Source organism: Balaenoptera physalus (assembly GCF_965194825.1).
Source record: "Balaenoptera physalus genome assembly, chromosome: 12".
Taxonomy (NCBI): Eukaryota; Metazoa; Chordata; class Mammalia; order Artiodactyla; family Balaenopteridae; genus Balaenoptera; species Balaenoptera physalus.
The window spans coordinates 94,082,440-94,103,316 of record NC_138897.1 but is presented as its reverse complement, the minus strand read 5'-3'; the positions used below and the strand labels follow the sequence as shown (position 1 = coordinate 94,103,316).

General features: G+C 42.6%; 1 protein-coding gene and 1 pseudogene across 2 annotated transcripts in view; both read left to right on the top strand.

Annotated features, from left to right (window-relative positions):
- Positions 1-20,877, top strand: part of TMEM132D (transmembrane protein 132D) — a 690,149-nt gene that overhangs the window by 487,479 nt on the left and 181,793 nt on the right. The window lies entirely within an intron of this gene.
- LOC309640088 (cytochrome c oxidase subunit 6A1, mitochondrial pseudogene) lies at positions 669-19,872 on the top strand (annotated as a pseudogene). Its single transcript has one exon. The product of its transcript is annotated as a cytochrome c oxidase subunit 6A1, mitochondrial pseudogene (transcript).

Sequence of the window (20,877 nt, the reverse complement as noted above, 5' to 3'; positions counted from 1 at the left end):
GGTTCCCTTTTCTCCACACCCTCTCCAGCATTTATTGTTTGTAGGTTTTTTGATGATGGCCATCCTGACTGGTGTGAGGTGATAACTCATTGTAGTTTTGATTTGCATTTCTCTAATGATTAGTGATGTTGAGCATCCTTTCATGTGTTTGTTGGCAGTCTGTATATCTTCTTTGGAGAAATGTCTATTTAGGCCTTCTGCCCATTTTTGGATTGGGATGTTTGTTTTTTTGATATTGAGCTGCATAAGCTGCTTGTATATTTTGGAGATTAATCCTCTGTCAGTTGCTTCATTTGCAGATATTTTCTCCCATTCTGAGGGTTGTCTTTTTGTCTTTTTGATGGTTTCCTTTGCTGTGCAAAAGCTTTTAAGTTTCATTAGGTCCCATTTGTTTATTTTTGTTTTTATTTCCATTACTCTAGGAGGTGGGTCAAAAAGGATCTTGCTGTGATTTATTTCATAGAATGTTCTTCCTATGTTTTCCTCTAAGAATTTGATAGTGTCTGGCCTTACATTTAGGTCTTTAATACATTTTCAGTTTATTTTTGTGTATGGTGTCAGGAAGTGTTCTAATTTCGTTCTTTTACCTGTAGCTGTCCAGTTTCTTATTGAAGAGGCTGTCTCTTCTCCATTGTATATTCTTTCTTCCTTTATCAAAGATAAGGTGACCATATGTGCATGGGTTTATCTCTGGGCTTTCTATCCTGTTCCATTGATCTATATTTCTGTTTTTGTGCCAGTACCATACTATCTTGATTACTGTAGCTTTGTAGTATAGTCTGAAGTCAGGGAGCCTGATTCCTCCAGCTCCGTTTTTCTTTCTCAAGATTGCTTTGGCTATTCGGGGTCTTTTGTGTTGCCATACAAATTGTGAACTTTTTTGTTCTAGTTCTGTGAAAAATGCCATTGCTGGTTTGATAGGGATTGCACTGAATCTGTAGATTGCTTTGGGTAGTATAGTCATTTTCACAATGTTGATTCTTCCAATCCAAGAACATGGTATATCTCTCCATCTGTTTGTATCATCTTTAATTTCTTTCAGCAGTGTCTTATAGTTTTCTGCATACAGGTCTTTTGTCTCTTTAGGTAGGTTTATTCCTAGGTATTTTATTCTTTTTGAAGAACCTAGGGGCAGGACAGGGATAAAGATGCAGACGTAGAGAATGGACTTGAGGACACGGGGAGAGGGAGGGGTAAGCTGGGACAAAGTGAGAGTGGCATTGACATATATACACTACCAAATGTAAAATAGATAGCTAGTGGGAAGCAGCTGCATATAGCACAGGGAGATCAGCTCGGTGCTTTGTGACCACCTAGAGGGGTGGGATAGGGAGGGTGGGAGGGAGACGCAAGAGGGAGGGGATATGGGGATATATGTATACGTATAGCTGATTGTTTGTTATACAGCAGAAACTAACACAACATTGTAAAGCAATTATACTCCAATAAAGATGTTTAAAAAAAAAAATGCAGATGCAGATGTCATGTAATAGAACAGCATGTGAAAAACAGCCCCAAATAAGAGAGTCTCCAGGGAACCTTATTTTCTTTCTTTTAGACCATGTTTGTCTTAGATAAGAAGCCATTCAGCATTCGCCAGTGTTGGCAGTAAAGCATATGGGAAAGCAGAGAAATCTCATTTCATACAAAACATGAAAAATCTAAATACAAACATGTTGGTAATTATGTGGCAGTCATAATGAGAAAAAAATATTAAAATTTTTGAAAAATTTTTTCAAATAGCACATTAAAGTATGTGTTTTCACAAAGTAGTGGTTGTCTCATGTGGGACTGAAATATTTTCCCAGTCTTCTTTAACTCTGGGAAGTTATCAACAAAAAAACATTATTTTCTTGACAGATGCTAAGAAAAGTGGAAATTTCAATAGATGCTGAAATTTGAGTTGGTGTAGAATTAAAGAAAACTCCTTTTTAAGAAACAATTCCACAAGTTCTTTATTAATCTTCGTGTGACGAGTGGTAAATGCAGAGTTAGAACTTTACCATGTGGGCAAATAAGAAAAAAAAAAAATATCTGCCTTCTCCGTTTGTATAAACCATTCTTTTCAGTTGTGTGGCTCAATTATCCCTTAAATTTAGCCTAAACAAAAGTGATTGATTTATCCTTAAACGCAATTTCTCTTTTGCTTCAAAGAGGAGGTTATGAATGCAAATGAAGAAGACATCACTTCGTACTCTTACTTTGGTGGAGGAGACTATCTTTTCCTCTTTTTCTCCCCTCCTATTCTCTCTCCCCTATTCATTTCTCTCCTCTTGTATTAGGGTTCTCCAGAGAAACAGAATCAATAGGAGTTAGATAGATAGATAGATAGATAGGGACATAGATATATCTATCTCTATATCTATGTATTTATATCTCTATATCTATATATATATCTAGACAGAGACAGACAGACAGATGAGAGGGGATATATATTATATAATTGTCTATTATTATTCTCCTTTTCTTAATATTATGCTATATTATACTATATTAATATTACATTACAAACTAAGAAAAGGAAGAAATTTGTCCCTTTTCTCCCTCCCGGAGATGGGACATCTCATCTCATCTTGTCCTGCTTTCAGACTGGGATTTGTACCACCAGCTCCCCTGTTTCTCAGACCGTCAGACTCCGCCTGGACTTATACTGCCAGGTCTCCTGGGCCTTTAGCTTGTGGCCAGCAGATGGTGGGATGCCTAAGCATCTTATTATTGAATTTGTCAGGTGTCAGTGTGTCATCAGTTGAGACACTTTCAGAACGCAAGAGACAGGGGGCCCACTTCAAACACGCAGGCATAGCGAGCAAACTTCTCCTGCCACACCCTAAGGAGCTGAGAGGGGCAGCCTCTGGGGTGGCCAGTGCAGGTGCCAGCCCTGTTTCACTGTAGTTCTTTCAGTCCTGCTAGGCTGTTGTTTGATCCTCTCCTCCACGCTCCCTTCATGCTTATCACCAAACCACTGGAGCAAAGGGATTCAGCCAGAGAAAGCAGAACAGCTGTCCTCCAACTAGCAAACGGAAGTCCTTCCTCTTGGTCAGCTCATGCCAGATGAGGCCATCACCTGCCCCTAAACAGTCACCAGAGACTCTGACAAGTCTAAGGCTGGCTTCCTAAACTCATCATAGCCAAGGGGATAGTATTGACATGCTCGGTTAAGAGGGCGGGTAGCGTCAGCCTTCTCTGAATCCACAGGCTGTAAGTAAGGATGGATATTTGAATAAAACCGGGCTTCTGATAGTAAGGAGGGAAGGAAGAACGGAAGCATGAAATTACATGAAAGTTGCCTAGAAAATTCCTGGCAGGAAAATACAGGACAAATATGATTGCATAGGGTTTTGGGTGAAAGGAGTTAATTACCTTTCCATATCACGTACAAAACAAGCCTTGAAACCTCCAACAAAAACAGTGAAAAACTTCCTATAGAAAAAGTGATCGAAAAATCAAAATAATAGACGTGTGAAGAAAGAACCCATCCTTCATTAGCAAAACACACCTGTGTACAGTAGGAAACAGATTACTTCCCACCTTCGGAAAATCACCAACGGCACCGTGGTCCTTACTGAAGCAAACATATTTGTCCTGCTATAACTCATCATCCGTAGCTGATCTGAAATGCTTGGTGATATTAAAAGCTGAAGGTTGAGCGTCAGCCAAGGTTTAAAGCCTTGAAATGTGTTTATTTATAACCTGTGAATTTCCCATCAAAAGGGATTTTAACAAACGTGAAACAGAGGAATCGGACAATCTGAAACTCAAGTCCAAACTAATTCTAATCACATTTTCCTAAAGAATCAGCACTCTCCTTCAGAATCAGTTTAATTTCTCTATGGCTCGCCGGTGGTGAGCCTTTGGTTGATTAATTCATCTAAGGCTAGATTGTGTTTGTCTGTTTATTTCTCTGTTTGGAATGTGTTCACAAAGCTTGGTGTTCATCCCCAAGGCCATAGCAAGTGCACGTGTGTCCATTTTTCTGCTAATAGAATGATCGTATGTGTCAGAGAATATCATGACTAGATCAGAGAAGATGGAAGAAGTTACTCTTTAAGCTTTTTTAATTGTAAAAACATGAGAAATATTAACAGTAACAGGAAGAAGGGACTTTTTTATGCCTTGTCTAAAAAGGCAGCTGTACCGTAAAACAGCAGAATGACTGCCCTGCAGCAGAATTCCTCAGAATTACTACCTGAGGGATGTAGTACTTAGAGTTCAAAGTGATTTTTTTAACAGAACTTATTTTTCTTAAACCTGTCAGCAACAAACTGTGGGGCAGGAAGCATTTAAACTGCTTGCTGTGTTTCATGCAGATCTGTTTGCCTGACAATTTTAAAATGGAAATGGAGGCTGTCAGTCCTTATGAATTTGTAGTTATATGCAAGTATAATAAGATAACATATGGAAAAGCAATGGAATAATTAAGAAAAGGATTTTGCTAAGCATGTTACCGGAGATCTGAGAGTTCTATCCATAAATCTTGCCTTTCTCCATTTTGAAAATATGTGCGACTAGCCAGTTAATTCTTTTAACGAATATAAGCAGGTTAGGTATTACCTACCTCTTACTGTGTATAGCAGATTCACCTTTTTAAAAAATAGGAAAAGTTTGAACTCATTTCCGAGATACAAGACAGGTGGCAAAGTTAACCTCCCAGTCTATGAATCCAGGTAGAGTGATGGAACCCAGGGCCCATGTCTTTCTAGAAAATTCTGTCCTTAATTTAAAGAAATGCCCTTTGTGGTAATGAAGTTGGGGAATCATAATAAGCATACAATTCCATTACTGAGAAAAGGGCTCAATCCTGCAAACGAAAGAGACTGTCTCATTCATTGAGTATCTAGGGAGTTACTGTGTTTTGTTACCTGACTCACCAGGTAGGCTCTTTATAGCACTTCTTATTTAAGCTTCACAAGAACATGAGCGGCATCATGACCATTTTTCAGATGGGAAAACTGAGACTCATGGAAAGACAGTAAGTTACTGAAAGTCACACGGCTAGAAAGAGTCTGGTACTTGTTAACCAGCAGGGTTCAAGTGTGGAACTATGCCAGTAAGAATATGCAGAAGCATCACTTGCCCTCTGAAGAGATGCAGGACATAAGGCACATCTGTGTGCCTAAAGATGAGCAAACGTAAAACATCAATCCCACACATGAATGGATGGTAAAGGTGTACTTCATGCAATGGTCCTGTATACATTTATCTTCAAACTGGAAGACGAAAAGGCAGGGCTATGGTATGACTAAGTGGTAGATGGATGATGTTAGGAGCTTTCTGAATGACAGGAGAAAATAAATGAGACTCCCAAGAAATAAAACCCATGTCGCTGTCACCTCTTCTCACAGTAACTTTGGCAAGTTTCTGTCTTCGTGTCTCCCTTTTCTTATCTATGAAATACTGCCGCATTGAGCCCATCCACTGAATAGAATTCTTGACATTTTGTTAGATCAGTGGTGATATGTTTCACAACAGCCTATGAATTTTCCACGTTATGATGGAATTCCCTCTACAGCACTCCCCACTAGGGAACTGTACAGGCTCTTATTGATCTTCTCTGGGTATAGAGAATAATGCACTGCCTCTTAGGGAAACCCACACCATAGACATAATAGGTAAAAGTAAAGATATGGGTAAAATATGGATATGAATATGAAGGATAGAGATAATTTAGCTATAGGTGACGTATACATAAAGACAGAGAGAGAGAGAGAGATTTGTAATGTTTAACATCTAGTGGATGGCATCTCTGCCATTTCACTACCCACTCAAGTCATCTTTGATACCCCTCTGTCCCGTATCCTTATATTCAACCCAGTACCAAGAACTTTTGATTTTACCTCCTAATTTTCAAACCCATCCTTCTCTCCCATATCCACTGCCACTGTTGTAGTTCAAATTATCTTCATTTCCGGTCATAACATATGTTTCACCCACTCTTAACCCCTCTGCACTCTGCTCTCTACATTGCAGACAGTAATCTTTTAGAAATTCAGCTTTGATGATGTCACTACCTTCTGTTTGAAACATGTGAATGACATGACTTATTGCTCTGGGAAGAGACACCAGAATGCTTAACGTGGCACGTGAAGCCTACTTACTGTCTGTGATCTACCCCTTGCCTACCTTTCCGGCCTCTTCTAGCATCGTCGTCTTTTACAAGAGAGCTGAAAAGTGTAGTTTTCCCTGCCTGAGGAGTTGGCAAATCCAGTCTTTCTCCAGTTTAAATCTCTCTCAGTTCTTTCGTCTGTTATCACTGTCTAACTACGCCAGGCTTTCTTCCCTAAATACCCTTGGGTTTGTTAGTGTCCTTGGAGATGACAGTTTCTCTTCTTTTCAGCATTCAGTTGTCCGTGAGTCTCAGTTTTGATCCCAAACTTAATTTGTAGTCCTGGAACTGAAAATAGTATTCAGGGCATGAACTGACAAAGAAGAAGAATGGAGCTGGGCTTTAATATCTTATTTGGGGCAACATATTCCCCTGAACGCCGGCCAGTTTGCCAAGACCCTTCTTGGGAAGCTGCGTGGCATTGTCGACTCCCAGTTGCATAGATCTCTGCTCTTTTCACATGCGGGTCCTCAGCTGTATCTTATCGATGATTGTTCTGGTTCAGGGAGGGTTTGGGGTCAGGAAGCTATAATCTCGTTGGATGCGGTCCATCGTCATTCCAGCTCCTTGAAATATTTTAGGATCCTGAGTCTGTGATGGAGCTTTTTGATGCTACATCTCAGCTTGATGTCATGTGTAACTGTAATTAGCATCCTCTCAGTGTCCTCATTCAATTCATTAGGAATTCTGAGCAGAACGTGGATGAGGAGAGCACCTTCTGTGGAATTCCAAAGCTTCTGAGATGAACACACGTGCCAGCTTTTTCTTCCTAACTCATGGGCTACTTTCTTGAACCCCTTTTCTCATTCCTTCTCATCTACCCACCTGTTCTGCTCCAGGGAAGTCCTTAAGAGTTCCTTTCTGCCTAATCTAATCCTTCGGTGATTGCATCCCTTCTTGTGATGTTAAATATCATCTAGTCACTGATAATTCCACAGTGTGTGTCTCTAGCCTGGAATTCTCCCCTGAACTCCAGTTGCCACAACTACTCTTGGCTGTTCAGTAGGCGTTTCACACTAGCATGTCCTAAACCAAACCCCTGATCTTCACCCTGCAAGCGTATTCCTTCTGGAAATGTCCCCATTTCAGTCAATGGTAATTCCATCGTTCCAGTTGCTCAGACCCAAACTGTGGAATCCTTCACTCTCAGACCTCACATCCAATCTCTTGGTTGGTCCTGAGAGTTCTACCTTCACAATAAATCCAGAACCTGATCATATATCAGGCTAATACTCCGGTACAAGGCATCAGCGGACACGCCATCTATTTCACTTGATCTTCAGTTTATTGTTTTGTTCCTCAAACTGTAAGTCCATGGGGGTAGGAATTTTTGTGTGTTTTCTTACATGTTTATTCTTAGTATCTAAAACAGTTCGTAGTACACAGTAAGTGTTCAAAAATGTCTCAGATGAATAAATCATAGATGCCCCCTCATTCAGATTCGTATCACTTCTCACTGCCCACAATAACATGGCAAGATATTCTATCACTGTCTGACCAATATCCCAGATACAGCATGTCTACCATATTCTAAAAATTAATAAAAAATTTTCCCTAAACCTTTTCTTTTCATGTTTTCAGCCTGAAATCTGCTCTCAAACCAATAACCTAAGAGTTGTCCATGGTACTGACTTTTCGTACCCTACGTGCCAACCAATAACCCTGTTAGTTTTGTCTCCAAAGTATATCCTTGAGTTTGATCTCTTCTGCTATTCCCCAAGTTCAAGACACTTTAATTTCTTGCCCTAACGACGTGGTCTCCTGTCCTTTACTTTTGCTACACCCCCATTCCCACCTGATCCATTTTCCCCAATAGCAGCTGGGAGATCTTTTCGAAACACCAGACACCTACCCATCCTTTCTGCCTAAGATCATTGCATCCAATTCCATCCACACTTACAATAAAATTCAAAGTTCTTACTAAGACTCAAAGACCCCTTCATTGTCTGGTCCCTCCCTACCTCTTTGACCTCATTTCCTAAAACCAGCTCCCTTGCTGGTAAGTTTCACACTCCCATCCTTTGGTGTTCCTGAACCTTGCCCTGACCGCAGGGTGTTTGCACTGGCTGTTCCCCTGCCTAGAGGTCTCTTCCACAAGCATGTCTCACCGCTGACTCATCACTCGTCCTGCCCTTCTGTATAAGTTTCCTTCAGTCAGCGAAGAAAGCAGTGTTGTACCCACCGCCATCAAGACATGTTTATTCCATCACATGGCTCACCTGCTTTGATTTACCTTTAATTATCGGAACTTATCCTCCTTATTTTTACGTTTCCTTGCGAGTATTTTTCCCCACTAGATTTTAGACTTCTTGAACACAGGGAGCTTGTCCACCTTGATGGATGCAGAATCCACACACCTAGAACATTAACTGGCACATAGTAGGGGCTCAAAATACTTGTTGGATGATTAAACGATGGTGCATATAAGATCCAACCAATTAATAACGGAGGTTATTCAGGCATGATATGTCCTTATGAAGCCATAGCATCTTCTAGGGATTGGTAGCTCTTTGTTAAAAGTACTCATGATATTTTTAACAACCTTTTCTGCACCGGTGTCTGTGTTGATTTCAGGCTTACTGATCTGCAGTTTTCATAACCGACTTTCTGTCCTGTCCATTTTTGTTCATTGGAAATTATTCTGGGGCCTGTCTGTCTGTATATGGTTCCTCACAGGTTCAGTAAAAACACTACGAAGTCTGTCTGTCTGTCCCTCGGAGTGATACACCCAATTCTGGAGGCTTGCTCTCGCTTAAAAAGGCTCGGTGATGGCTTGCAAATTATTCACCCGATGTGGGTCTAATTCCTTCTTAACCACTCTCACTTCTGCCCTGATGACTTTCTGACAATGGAATCGAAGCAGAAATAGAAATGAGGTGTTTTGGTTGCTGATATCATTTTCCAAAAGCCTTCCTTTTCCTGGATGTTTGTGCCTGGAATCTTCTTTTTGCTTGGGCAGACCCGTTTGCTTTGCCATCCTCTTGCCTATTCTGCCTTAAAGGACTTCAAGAGCCTCTGGATTGCAGCCAGATTTGGCCAGAGAGAAGCCTCTGGAAGCCCCAGCGGGAGCCCAGAGGGCAGGAGTGGGGGGAGGTGGAGCTCCTTTCCTGCTGGCTGTCTCTCTGCGCGTTCCGCGGGGCGCGGGGCGGGTCCCTCTGCCAAACATCACTGCTGCTCCCAACGGCATCCCTCCTCCCCCAAGGGTCGGCAACAGCAGGGCAGGTGCTGGCTGCAGGTTACTGATGCTTTCTCTGTGGTCCCTCTATGTCGCCACCTTCCTAAATTAACCCTCCTCCACCTGCCCTCCTGTAATCCTCCCTCAAGGAGATTGGGACTGACGTATATGCACCACTACGTATAAAATAGTCAACTAATGACAACCTACTGTAGAGCACAGGGAACTCTGCTCAATGTTATGTGGCAGCCTGGATGGGAGGGGAGTTTGGGGGAGAATGGATACATGTACATGTATGGCTGAGTCGCTTTGCTATGCGCCTGAAACTATCACAACATTGTTAATCGGCTATACTCCAATAGAAAATACAAAGTTAAACAAAAAGGAAAAAGAGTGGATATATGTATACGTATGACTGATTCACTTTGCCGTACAGCAAGAAACTAATGCATTGTAAAGCAACCGTACTCCAATAAAAATTAAATTAAAAAAAAAGACCCACTTCTCACCACAAGCCCCCCAGCTGTCCCTTCCCTGGCCAAACTTAGACCTTCAGATGTTCTTGGCTTTTCTTCCTCTAGCAATCATTTGCCTTTGTGAAATCAGAATTTCAGTTTTCCCCCTTGGTCAGACCTCATCTAGATTTTCTGTCCATAGAACTTCTTTTTCTTTTCTCAAAACTTTTAGAAATCTGGCTTCCTTCTGTGACCCTGCTTGGTGACAAGTGACCTTTTCCCACTGACCACTTCCAACTCAGCCAGGTGTCTCGTGGGAACGTTCCAGGTATAAAGAGTGACTCAGTTCTAGCTTTTATAGGCTGCTTTCTTAGAGTTTCCTGAGCTCTAGCTTCGCTTTTCTTTTTTTTTTCCAGGATTCCCTTTTATGTGGTTTGACTGCCTCTTAACCTCCAGTGAGCTTGGAGTGCCCTGTGTTTCTTTTTCCAATAAGAGCTTCACTGAGCACATCTTAATGGTTCAGTCTGTAAGACTCCTACTTCTCCTAATGTGCGGGGGCCAGTTAGCGAATAGGGACAATGGAGGTCAGATTTCACGGGTCCTGCACGAAGCCCAGCTCTGCCCTAGACGGTCAGGCGGGGAGTCCTTCTGAAACCAGACTGCAGGTTGGATCATCACCTACAGAGCACCTCTAACCACGTGTCACCCCAATCCCAGTCCTACTTTCATCCCTAAGGACGCCACCCACATTCATGTGTGGCGAGAGATAGAGCCAAAATTATATTAAGGAGACAAACCCCAGAGGGCTGTAAAGACAAATCTTGGAACAAAAGCTACTGAGATAATTTGGTGCCTAATTGTGGTAAAGTAATTGCTGAACTAGTAATTAAATAGGTGAGTGGACAGTTTAACAACACCTATTAAACCTCTGTGTTTAACAACAGCAGCATGTCACCAGCAACCATAAAAAGAACGTTAAGACTCAACTTTCACAGAGAACCAGAGGGAACGTAGGGACCCAGGTGGAGTTCACTCCTTTTTTTTTTTTTTAATTTATTTTTTATTTTTGGCTGCGTTGGGTCTTCGTTGCGGTGCGCGGGCTTCTCATTGCGGTGGCTTCTCTTGTTGCGGAGCACGGGCTCTAGGCGCGCGGGCTTCAGTAGTTGTGGCACTCGGGCTCAGTAGTTGTGGCGCACGGGCTTAGTTGCTCCGCGGCATGTGGGATCTTCCCAGACCAGGGCCCGAACCTGTGCCTCCTGCATTGGCAGGCGGATTCTTAACCACTGCGCCACCAGGGAAGCCCTGGAGTTCACTCTTTAGAGAAGATAATGATGATGGATTTTGCTCTTGACAGCTATACTACATAGCTGGCTTCTGAGTGTGTTTGTTCAGGAGGTTACACAGGTGACATAAAGAGAGGAAGGGTCGACCTCCCTCCAATGAATGAGTAAACTGAGGCTCAGAAGAGCATCCTGTGTATCCTAAAGACTAACTCTGTGGCTCTCCTCTTACATAAGCTACTTACCCTGACTTACTTTTCCTTACAAATTTTCACCAAAAGCTACAGTTACCTACTTCCTTTCCAGCAACTACCTACGTCCCTTATAATACCTCTAAGAATGTCATTTAGATTAACATCTAAAATGGAGAATTAATCAATATCCACCTAGAGTCTGCTATTGACCCTGTCCTGGCAGGTAGAGACCACTTACGTAGGACATTCTCATTCCATCGAATATTCTCTGCGCACGTGTAGCTGGGAATGGCCCAGAAGGAATGGCTGAATTATGACTGCCCTTTCTTTTCCTAAACTCTAGTTAATAAATCCATCTAAGTGGCATGGGCTGTTTATCGTGTTTTATTATTCATTTCAGAATTAACTAAGCGGTATTCTGCTCTTTCTGGAGAATTATTTTATTTTGCAGCTGCAATCAATTTATGATTTCTAAACAGGCAAGGGGTCATTGATTATTTTCAAGGGAAATGATAGTCAGCAAGCCGTGCTTGTATTTTGATATGTTGGCCAAAGTGGGTTTTGTGACAGAGAGAAAATGGAAGGGAATTAATTAGTGAATCATCCTTTCACGGATGTTTTACAAATTATTTACATACTGTACCATGAAATCAAATTATATTCCTTTTTCATAAAGAATCCTTTGTGGAGTTTTCCTCATTCGTTCAGTCATGCATATATTCTACAAATATGTATGTCTCTGTGTGTGCACATGTCTTGAATGTATTAGGTAAAGTGTAAGGTTTGGTAAATAAAGCAGACATAAATCCCACTCCCATGATGATGTTAGTGGTAAAGATGTAGGAAACAGATAATGAACAGGTAAATAAATAAATAAGTGAACATTGCACATATCAGACAACATGCTATAAAATATCAAACAGAATATAGTGATGGAGAATTAAGGATTGGAGAAGGGGGACAGTTAGTTTGGAAAATCAGAGAAGGTCAGCCTTAAGGAGGTGGTGTTTAAACTGAGGCTTGCGGGATAAAGACATGTCAGTCCTACACAGTGCAGGAGATGTGGGCGCTGCAGACAGAAGGAACCTTCTACAGGTGGGTTCTAAGGCAAAAAACAGCTCAAAGTGGCCAGGGTGGCCAGAAGGCAAAGAGTCAAAGAAAAGTGTCTCAAGATGAGCTTGAAGCGGGAATCTGGAATTTAATCCAAGTTCAACGGTTAGAATTTCGGGGGGGGGGGTGTCAATTAGAAAATTTTAAAATATATATTTTATGGATTTTAATTACATTGTGAGTGGAGATTGTATTGGAGGAGAGCAGCGAGGCAGGCGGCAGGAGAATTTGCGGACTACTTTACTGCATCCCACAGGGAAACGATGGAAGAGGGAGGGGCAGCGAGAAGGGGGCGGAGTCAAGATACCTGAGGTTACAGTGAGTCCCCTACACGCGAACCTTCAAGTTGCGAACTTTCAAAGATGCGAATGTGCGTGCGCGTGTCCAATCAGGTAAGTTAGTTCACGTGTCTGGCGTACATTGTCACGTGCTTTCATCCTCTGCAAGTGGTTGTGCTTTTGTGTACTTTACTGTATGGTACTGTATAGAGTACAGTAGTACAGTGCCTTTATTTCAAGCCCAGGGTGTCCGGAAGCAAGCATAAAAGCAGCAGTGATGTAGCTGGTACTACTGTCCTTTTCGAGGTACTGTACTGTAAGATTAAAAATGTTTTACTTGTTTTTTGTTTGCTTGTTTTCGATGTATTATTTGTGTGAAATGTGTTATAAACCTATGACAGTACAGTACTATGTAGCCGATTGTGTTAGTTGGGCACCTAAGCTGACTTTGTTGGACTTACGAACAAATAGGACTTAAGAACGCGATCTCGGAACGGAACTCGTTCGTATGTAGGGGACTAACTGTATAATAAGGAGAAAGAGCTGTTGAGCCTTGCTGGTGGATGGTCATGTGGGCATCGAGAGAACGAAGAGGATCCTGATAAGTCTGTGTCTGATTTCAAATAAATGGAAATAAGGAGGTGTTTGCTGCAAACCGGAGAGGTGCAGAAGGGGATGGCATGATTTCAAGGAGAAGTCAAAAAAAGTTTAGTTTTCGATATGTAAATTTGGGGATGCTTGGGAAATAGGAAGAAGAGTTAAGGTTATGACCTTCATATAAATCAGATGTTCACTGCCGAAAAGAATCTCTAGGCTTGAATTACCAACTAAGCACAGCATTGAAGCTTAAGCTGTGGTATTTCCCCTGGTGTTTTTTGGTTTTGGGTTTTTTGAAATAGCAGTAATAATGACAACAAGGGAGTCATGTGCCGAATGCCCGCTCTGTTAGGTGCACGATAGGTGCCTTATAGTTGCTGTCATTTATAAAAATTATATCCTTTCCGTGGTGTTTTTGAGTTTCTGTCTGCTTCTAGAAACTCTAAAATCTTTCTGCATTAATATACACTACCATTTTCAAACTAGTAGCACTAATTTTAAAACAAGTTTAAATAGTACCTCTATGAATGTCACGCGTTGCATTTGGAATTGCTAAATTTGCTTAGGGAAAAAAAATCCAGGGTAGTCTTTGCCCGCTATCCTGTGTTGCTTCTTTATTTCAAATCTTGAAATATTTGAAGAAGAAGCCTGGGTTAAAGGCTCAACAAATCCCCCAAAACTATCTGTTTCCAGATTTACCTGTTGTTCATAAGCTGACCCTTAGGACTGCTCATATTCCTACCTTTTCCTTGGCCTGTAGGATGCTGATGGCCACGTTTGCATCCCGCCTGTAGCAATTGGATGCAAAGATGGTGGTGGTCTGGACTGATATGCACTGCCCTGACCCTGGATTTCTCATTATCACCCTCATTGTTCTCTGCACCATGATTTCCTCAAGTCAGCATGTCCCAAACAGATGATGCATGGGACACTGGTGCTCTGAGTAGTATTGATTTTGTATTTTAAAAAATGCTTTGCCAGGGATGTGAAATGCTGGGCTAACCAAAGTTAGCAGGATTCTCCACGGTAGGACCACCCAGAACTGTAAATAACGATCCTTTTCTGCATGAGGGGAATTCAGATTTTCTTCACCATGGAATCCTATTTGCCAGTGGATTTTTCCCAAGTCACAATGGCCATCATCTGTAATTGTTCCATGGAATGCAGTTTGGGATCTCTTACTTGACCTATTAAATATATTTCCAATTCCTTCTTTGGAAAGAGATGAAACATAAGTAAACAAATTGAAAATGTAAAGGCGGGTAAATTACGGAAGGCTTGGTATGCTGACATTGGTTTTCAGACCTCTTTTCAGCTATGGAACTTCTCTACTGGGTCTCCCTGAAGAATTTCTTTGATTTCTTTTTAATCTCTTTATCTGCTCAGGGGACAGTATTATCAAACTCTTGATTTTGCGTGGATGTTGTGAAAAGAGGCAGGACTGCATCACTTAGATGTGCTTTTTAGCTTTTGGTATCCAAGGTGTTATATAAATCCCAGGCCTTGTTTGTACTGTGGTTATAATAAGCAGTGTAACTTTTCTACTGGGTAACCCTGAGATAACATTGTCAGAGAAAAAGAAATGGCTGAACAGAACCACTTCCACGAGTTAAACCCATTCCCTGACAGCTGGCTGGTGGGTGAGTTGCTGAATTCTGAGATTTGAAGTGGCATTTACAGAAGACCTTATTTTGAGAAGGCACCACAGAAAATTATAACAAGTGTTATTTAACAGCTCTAATTATGATTTTTTCCCCTCTCTCTCTCTGCTTGTATCTACAATTTGATCCAAATTAATATTTATTTATACTAATAATAGCCAAGCCAGATGGATTGCTCACTATGTAGCAAGCAGTGCTCACAAGGGCTTTGCATGAACTAACCCATTTAATCTTCATGATAACCTAGGGGGTGGGCGCTATTATTGTCCTCCTTTTAATGATGGTGAGACTGAGGTTAAGAGAGGTTAAGAAACTGACCAAATTCTAACTCAGACGGTGTAGCTCCAAAGCTCACACTCCTATCATGCTGTCTTTCATCAGCTTTGCAATACATCACATAACTCTCTGTCCTCAGACATGTATTCCTGCCCAATCCCTTTACCTTGACTTTGTAACTAGCACAGAACTCAATGTCCTACTCTTTGGGGGCCCTTGGCCAAGCCTCAGGAAGACAGTGATACTTGGACTCCGTGAAACTCAAATCAAGCTTCCGCTTCCCAAATATCAGCGATGCGTGTAGGCGTCAGCTGACGTTGACGAGCAGCTCAGACTTAGAGCAATATTGCTTTAGTTCCTGGTAATCTCTATGAAGCCATGCTTTCTCCAACTTTCTGGAGCACGTGTGAGTTTCTTGTTCAGATGCCTTTGATCATTTTTGAATTCAATGCAATATTTAGAGAGCTGTTAATATAAGCTCGCACTGTGCTTCCTATTTGGGGTACGATGCTGAATCGGGCTGATAAGGTCTCTGCTGTCAGTTCAATTCCTTTCTAAGGAAGAAACTGGCACTGCCCAAGTGATACCAAAATACGAACAGTTTAGAACAGTTTAGTTCGTGGTGGGTCCACGTCGTGTGGGTGTGGGAAGGTGTGGGCTTCTTTATAAGCATAGTTAGACGTTAAGAGACCTGGATATCAAGGGCTGGCAGTGTGACGGTCCGGGGTCCCAGGGCACCAGACAAAGAGAACAGCAAGTTCTAACAACAAAGGAGAAGACCCAGGTAGGCGGTGATCCCGGTTGAAAATGGTGCCAGCAGCTGGATCCCGGGTATCTGGGCCGCTAGGTCGTTCGCGGCTGCAGCTGAGTCGGCCTATGTCGAGTGGTGCCCACAGCGAGCAGGGCTCAGCTCGCGTGTGGAAGGCCCTCACCTGCCTCGTGGCGCTCCCCAGGGTGGGAGTGAGCATGCTGAACGTCTTCCTGAAGTCGCGCCACGGAGAGGAGGGCAGACGGGAGTCGGTCGACTACCCCCATCTCCGCATCAGGTCCAAGCCCTTTCCCTGGGAAGATGGTAACCATACCCTTGTCCAGAACCCTCATGTGAATCTGCTTCCAACTGGCTGTGAAGATGAATAAAGAGAACCTGGACCACTACAGTGGGGACCACAGCACTAGTTTGGGCCATTACTCTGCACACATGGACCAGAAAAGTTAGGGGGCCTTAAGCTCACCTTCTTGTGTCCGGTGATGACCATTATACTTGATGACCATTATACTGATTTTCCATCCCTTATACTTGATGACCATTATACTGATCTTCCGTCCCTTTGCTTAAGGGGACCTTAAGCTCACCTTCTTGTATCCAGTGATGACCATTATACTTGATGACCATTATACTGATCTTCCATCCCTTTGCTTATGGCAGGAGATGGCTTAAATAAATAACTTACTCATGAGCTGAAGAAAACCAAAAAAAGACCCAGGTACGCTTGGGACACGAGGTCAGAGTGGGGGACTGTTACAAGATGACATGAGAGAGGTTGGCAGGGCCTTGGAGAAGATGGGGTCTTTTAGGGCATGATCTGGAATTTGAATTTTATTGTAAGTGCAGAGTTGAAAGGTAGGGAGTTTACACTTTAAAGGATCACCCCGGCCAGTGTGTGAAAACCAGAGGGGATGTACTGAGCCAAGGGCACTGCTTCGAGGCTCTGAGCATCCAGTGATGTTGGAGGTGGGCTGCAGTGAGACAGTGCAGATGAAGAATCAGGTGGAAACACTGATGCTTGGAGCTTGGGGGTGGATTCAATATATGGGGATGGAATTAAGAGTACGAACTTGTAAGTGGAGAAAAATACATTGGGTTTTACTTTTTGGTTCTTCCTCCATCAAAGCAGATGTAGAAGTGAGGGGATCACCATCAGTGAGGGAAAACAAACCAGATATGAACAGGCTGTGGTGGATTACACTGGGACCCCAGCTCTCCGTCCCGTATTTTATAGCTGCGTCCCTGCCTGCTGGTGGATGGAGTTCACTTCCTTTCCCATTAACTTTGAACTTAGCCACGCGACTTGCTTTGGCCAAGGTGATGTTGGTGGATGTGAGCGGAGCAGGTGCTGGAGATGTGCTTACGTGGCCGGGTCTGCCCTCTTGTACTTCTGGCATCGTTATGAGAAAAACACGCCGCGTAGTCAGGCGGCCCCAGAAGAATGAGAGACGTGTGGAGCAGACCTGAACCCCATGTGGAGCCTGGAGCCAGGTTCTGTGGACCTTCTGAGCCCAGCTGACCCGCAGCCTGAAGCAGAGCATCACCAGCTGATGCACGGACCAGGGATGCTGAGAATAAATGCTCCGTGTGGTACGCCGCTGGCTAACTGAGGCAGAGCCCTTCGGAGGCACCAGCCCAGCCGTAGGAAGTGTGGCAGACAAGCCTTATGAATATGGATAAGCCCCGTTTTGACTCTTCATAAGCAAAGTCTTTGGAGCCTGGGAATCTGCTAGGATTCACAGTAGCTACAGTGTATGTCCTTAAGATAAATGCTGTAGATAGAAGATAAGAAAAGAAAAGAGAAAAGAAAAGAAAAGAGAAAAAAGAGTTGATAGCTCTCCAGGCCTTTTGGTGCTGTGAAGGTCTTTAACAATGCACCTGCGAACTTATGGTTACCAGAGGGGAAGGGTCCGGGGGAGGGATAGACTGGGAGTTTGGGATTGACATATACACACTGCTATGTTTAAAATATACAACCAACAAGGACCTCCTCTATAGCACAGGGAACGCTGCTCAATATTCTGTAATAACCTAAATGGGAAAAGAATTTGAAAAAGAATTGGTACCAAGTATATGTATAACTGAATCACTTTGCTGTACACCCGAAACTAACACAGCATTGTTAATCTACTATACTCCAGTATAAAATAAAAATTAAAACAAACAACAACAAAAAACAATGCACCTGCCTAAAATATTCTGTTCCCTCCCAGAGACATCATCATTTGGGACAATAGAATATGGTGCTTAAAAGGCAGAGCCCGGAAATCAGACAAGGCTGAGAGTGAATTCTGTATCTGCCACCTATTTGCTCTTGGTGTTGGGTATTTCATTTAATCTCCCTAAACCTCAGTTTCCTCGTTTGTTAAATGAGGCAGTGATACCCACCCACTCAGCTTGGGGAGGAGGGTAGATGTGATTAAATAATACATAAAAGTCCTAGAACAGTGCCTAATGCAACAGAAGTGCTTTGGTTCCCAATCTGAAAAATAAGAAGAATGTCTATGCTTTGGAAGCAAGTTTGATGAGGAGGTAAATTACCATGGACACTTCAGTCTCCTGTATGAGTCTCTTTCCTTTAAACATCTCCCAAAAGGTCTTTGCTCAACATTTACTGAATAAATGTTAAGAGATAGAGAAAGAGAGTGGGACGGTGCCGTGAGCCCTCACCCCGGCCCCGAGCTCTGTAGTGGGATGTGCCCTATACAAACACCCAAGGAAGATCCAGATATTTATAATACAGGGACCTGAGAAACCAGACTCTGGAAAAAAATCAAGCATTAGCAAGAAGCTTGAATAAATGACACAGCCAAACCCAGGGCTTGCTCCAATGGCACAGTCCTTTCTAGAATGAGAGTTTGTGCTTTGATTTCAATCATCCGCGTTCAAGACTGTGTGGGATAAATAATGGCCCCCAAGATGTCCACATCTTTAATTCCGGAACCTGGGAATGTTAACTTACATGGCAAAAGGGGCTTTGCAGATGTGGTTAAGGGTGTGACACGAGCAGGTTGCCTTCGTCATCCATATGGTTGTGATTACAAAAGTCCTGGTAAAGGAGAGAAGCAGAGAATTGGCTACAGTAGGACACGCACGTGAGGATTTTTCAGAGGAGGCTGGAGGGAAGCAACAGATTGGAGTGATGTTGGAAGGAGCCACAAGCCATGGAATGCTGGCAGCCTCTGGATATGTATGGATATGTTAATGTTTTTTAAATTTATTTATTTAATTTTGGCTGCGTTGGGTCTTAGTTGCGGCACGTGGGATCTTTTGTTGCAGCATGCGGGCTTCTCTCTAGTTGTGGCACGAGGGCTTTTTTTTTTTTCTCTAGTTGTGGCTCACGGGCTCCAGAGCGCGTGGGCTCAGTAGTTGTGGTGCACGGGCTTAGTTGCCCCGCGGCATGTGGGATCTTAGTTCCCCAACTAGGGATCGAACCCACGTCCCCTGTATTGGAAGGCAGGTTCTTAACCACTGGACCACCGGGGAAGTCCCAACCTCTGGATATTTGGAAAGGCAAGGGGACAGATTCTCCCCTGAAGCTTCCAGAAGGAACATGCCCTGTGGACACCTTGCTTTTATACTTCTGACCTGCAGAAGTGAAAGAGAATCCATTTGCATTGTTCTAAGTCACCAGGCTTGTGGTCATGTGTTAACAGCAGCAACAGGAAACTAATACAAGGTCCTTAACAGGTACTTGTATGTGTGTGAGCTCTTAAGTTGGGCAGGTGCCCAGTGGTTACCTGTAACCCAGTTCTTCCATCCCTAGCCCTGGCTACCAAACAACATCGAATGTCTTTTTACTTGAACGGGTCAATGACATTCCCGTTTTTGTGACTCTCAGAATTCTCTCCTTTTACAGGATAGCTATCTGGCAAGGTGCCTTTTGCTCTGTGGGTTAATAGCTTCTCTGAGCATTGATTGGCCAATGGGAGTATTGCATTCACACCACACACTCCTGCATCTTTATTAAGTAGCTGCTCAAGTATTCACCATCGCCTCTAAGATTAGTTGGCTTCCCTGTACATTTTGAAAGGCCCATTAAGACAGTCATTGTTCTATGAATCTTCTTTGTGCCCAAACTCCAAATGTGCAGAGACTCGCAAAAAAAAAAAGTGTGAGGTTTTATTTTTTTCTTCATTTTTGCACCTTTTTTGGTCAACTTTTAAAGCACTCAAGTTATCTTTGTGTTTGACTCATTTCAGATTTTGAAAGCACAGGGAAAGGGCTTGAGGGTTGACGCTTGCCTATGAAAATGATGAAGCGCGACTGAGTAGCAGTCAGGCCGGGATGGTTCATTGAAGAAACTGGTTTAACTTTACAGCACAAAAGGTTCATAGACGTGATAGCTTCCTCTTCTTTAGCACCACTATGAGAACATCCTGAAGGACATCTGAAAAAGATGTAGTGTAGCCTTCCCTCTTGTCTCAGCAGTGAATTAAACTTAGTGCGAATGAAGATGTGAAAATGATATCTGATTATTAATAGTGTCTGCAGGTTCCAAGAGTTTTTTAAAAATGTCAATTGTTCATTAAAAATGTCCAGTTTGATGAGAGGTGGGATGGTGGAGATTGTCATGAGTTGTCACACATAAAACATTTTCTGAACTGCCCTAGCTTTCTGTAAATGATTCTTTATATCATTTTGGACCAAAATGTGCTTTTGAGAAACATCAATCTAATGTGAAACTGTTAAAACCCTTTGTTGCAAGTGACTGTAAACCCAATTCAACTAGGTGAAACAGAAGAGAGATATTGGTTGACTTCCATAAGAAACAGTCTGCACATAGAGTTCAGGTATGGCTTGATCCAGGAGCTTAAACACTATCATCAAGATACTTGCCCTGTACCCACTGTGAAATTTAGCCAGCATGGCCTTTGGAGGGCAGCGTAAGAGAGCTGGACTAAAGAATTTGTATCAGTTACACATCTTTGTGCCATTTCAGACCTTCTCTGAAGGCCAGGTCTACCTGGTTCAGGGACATT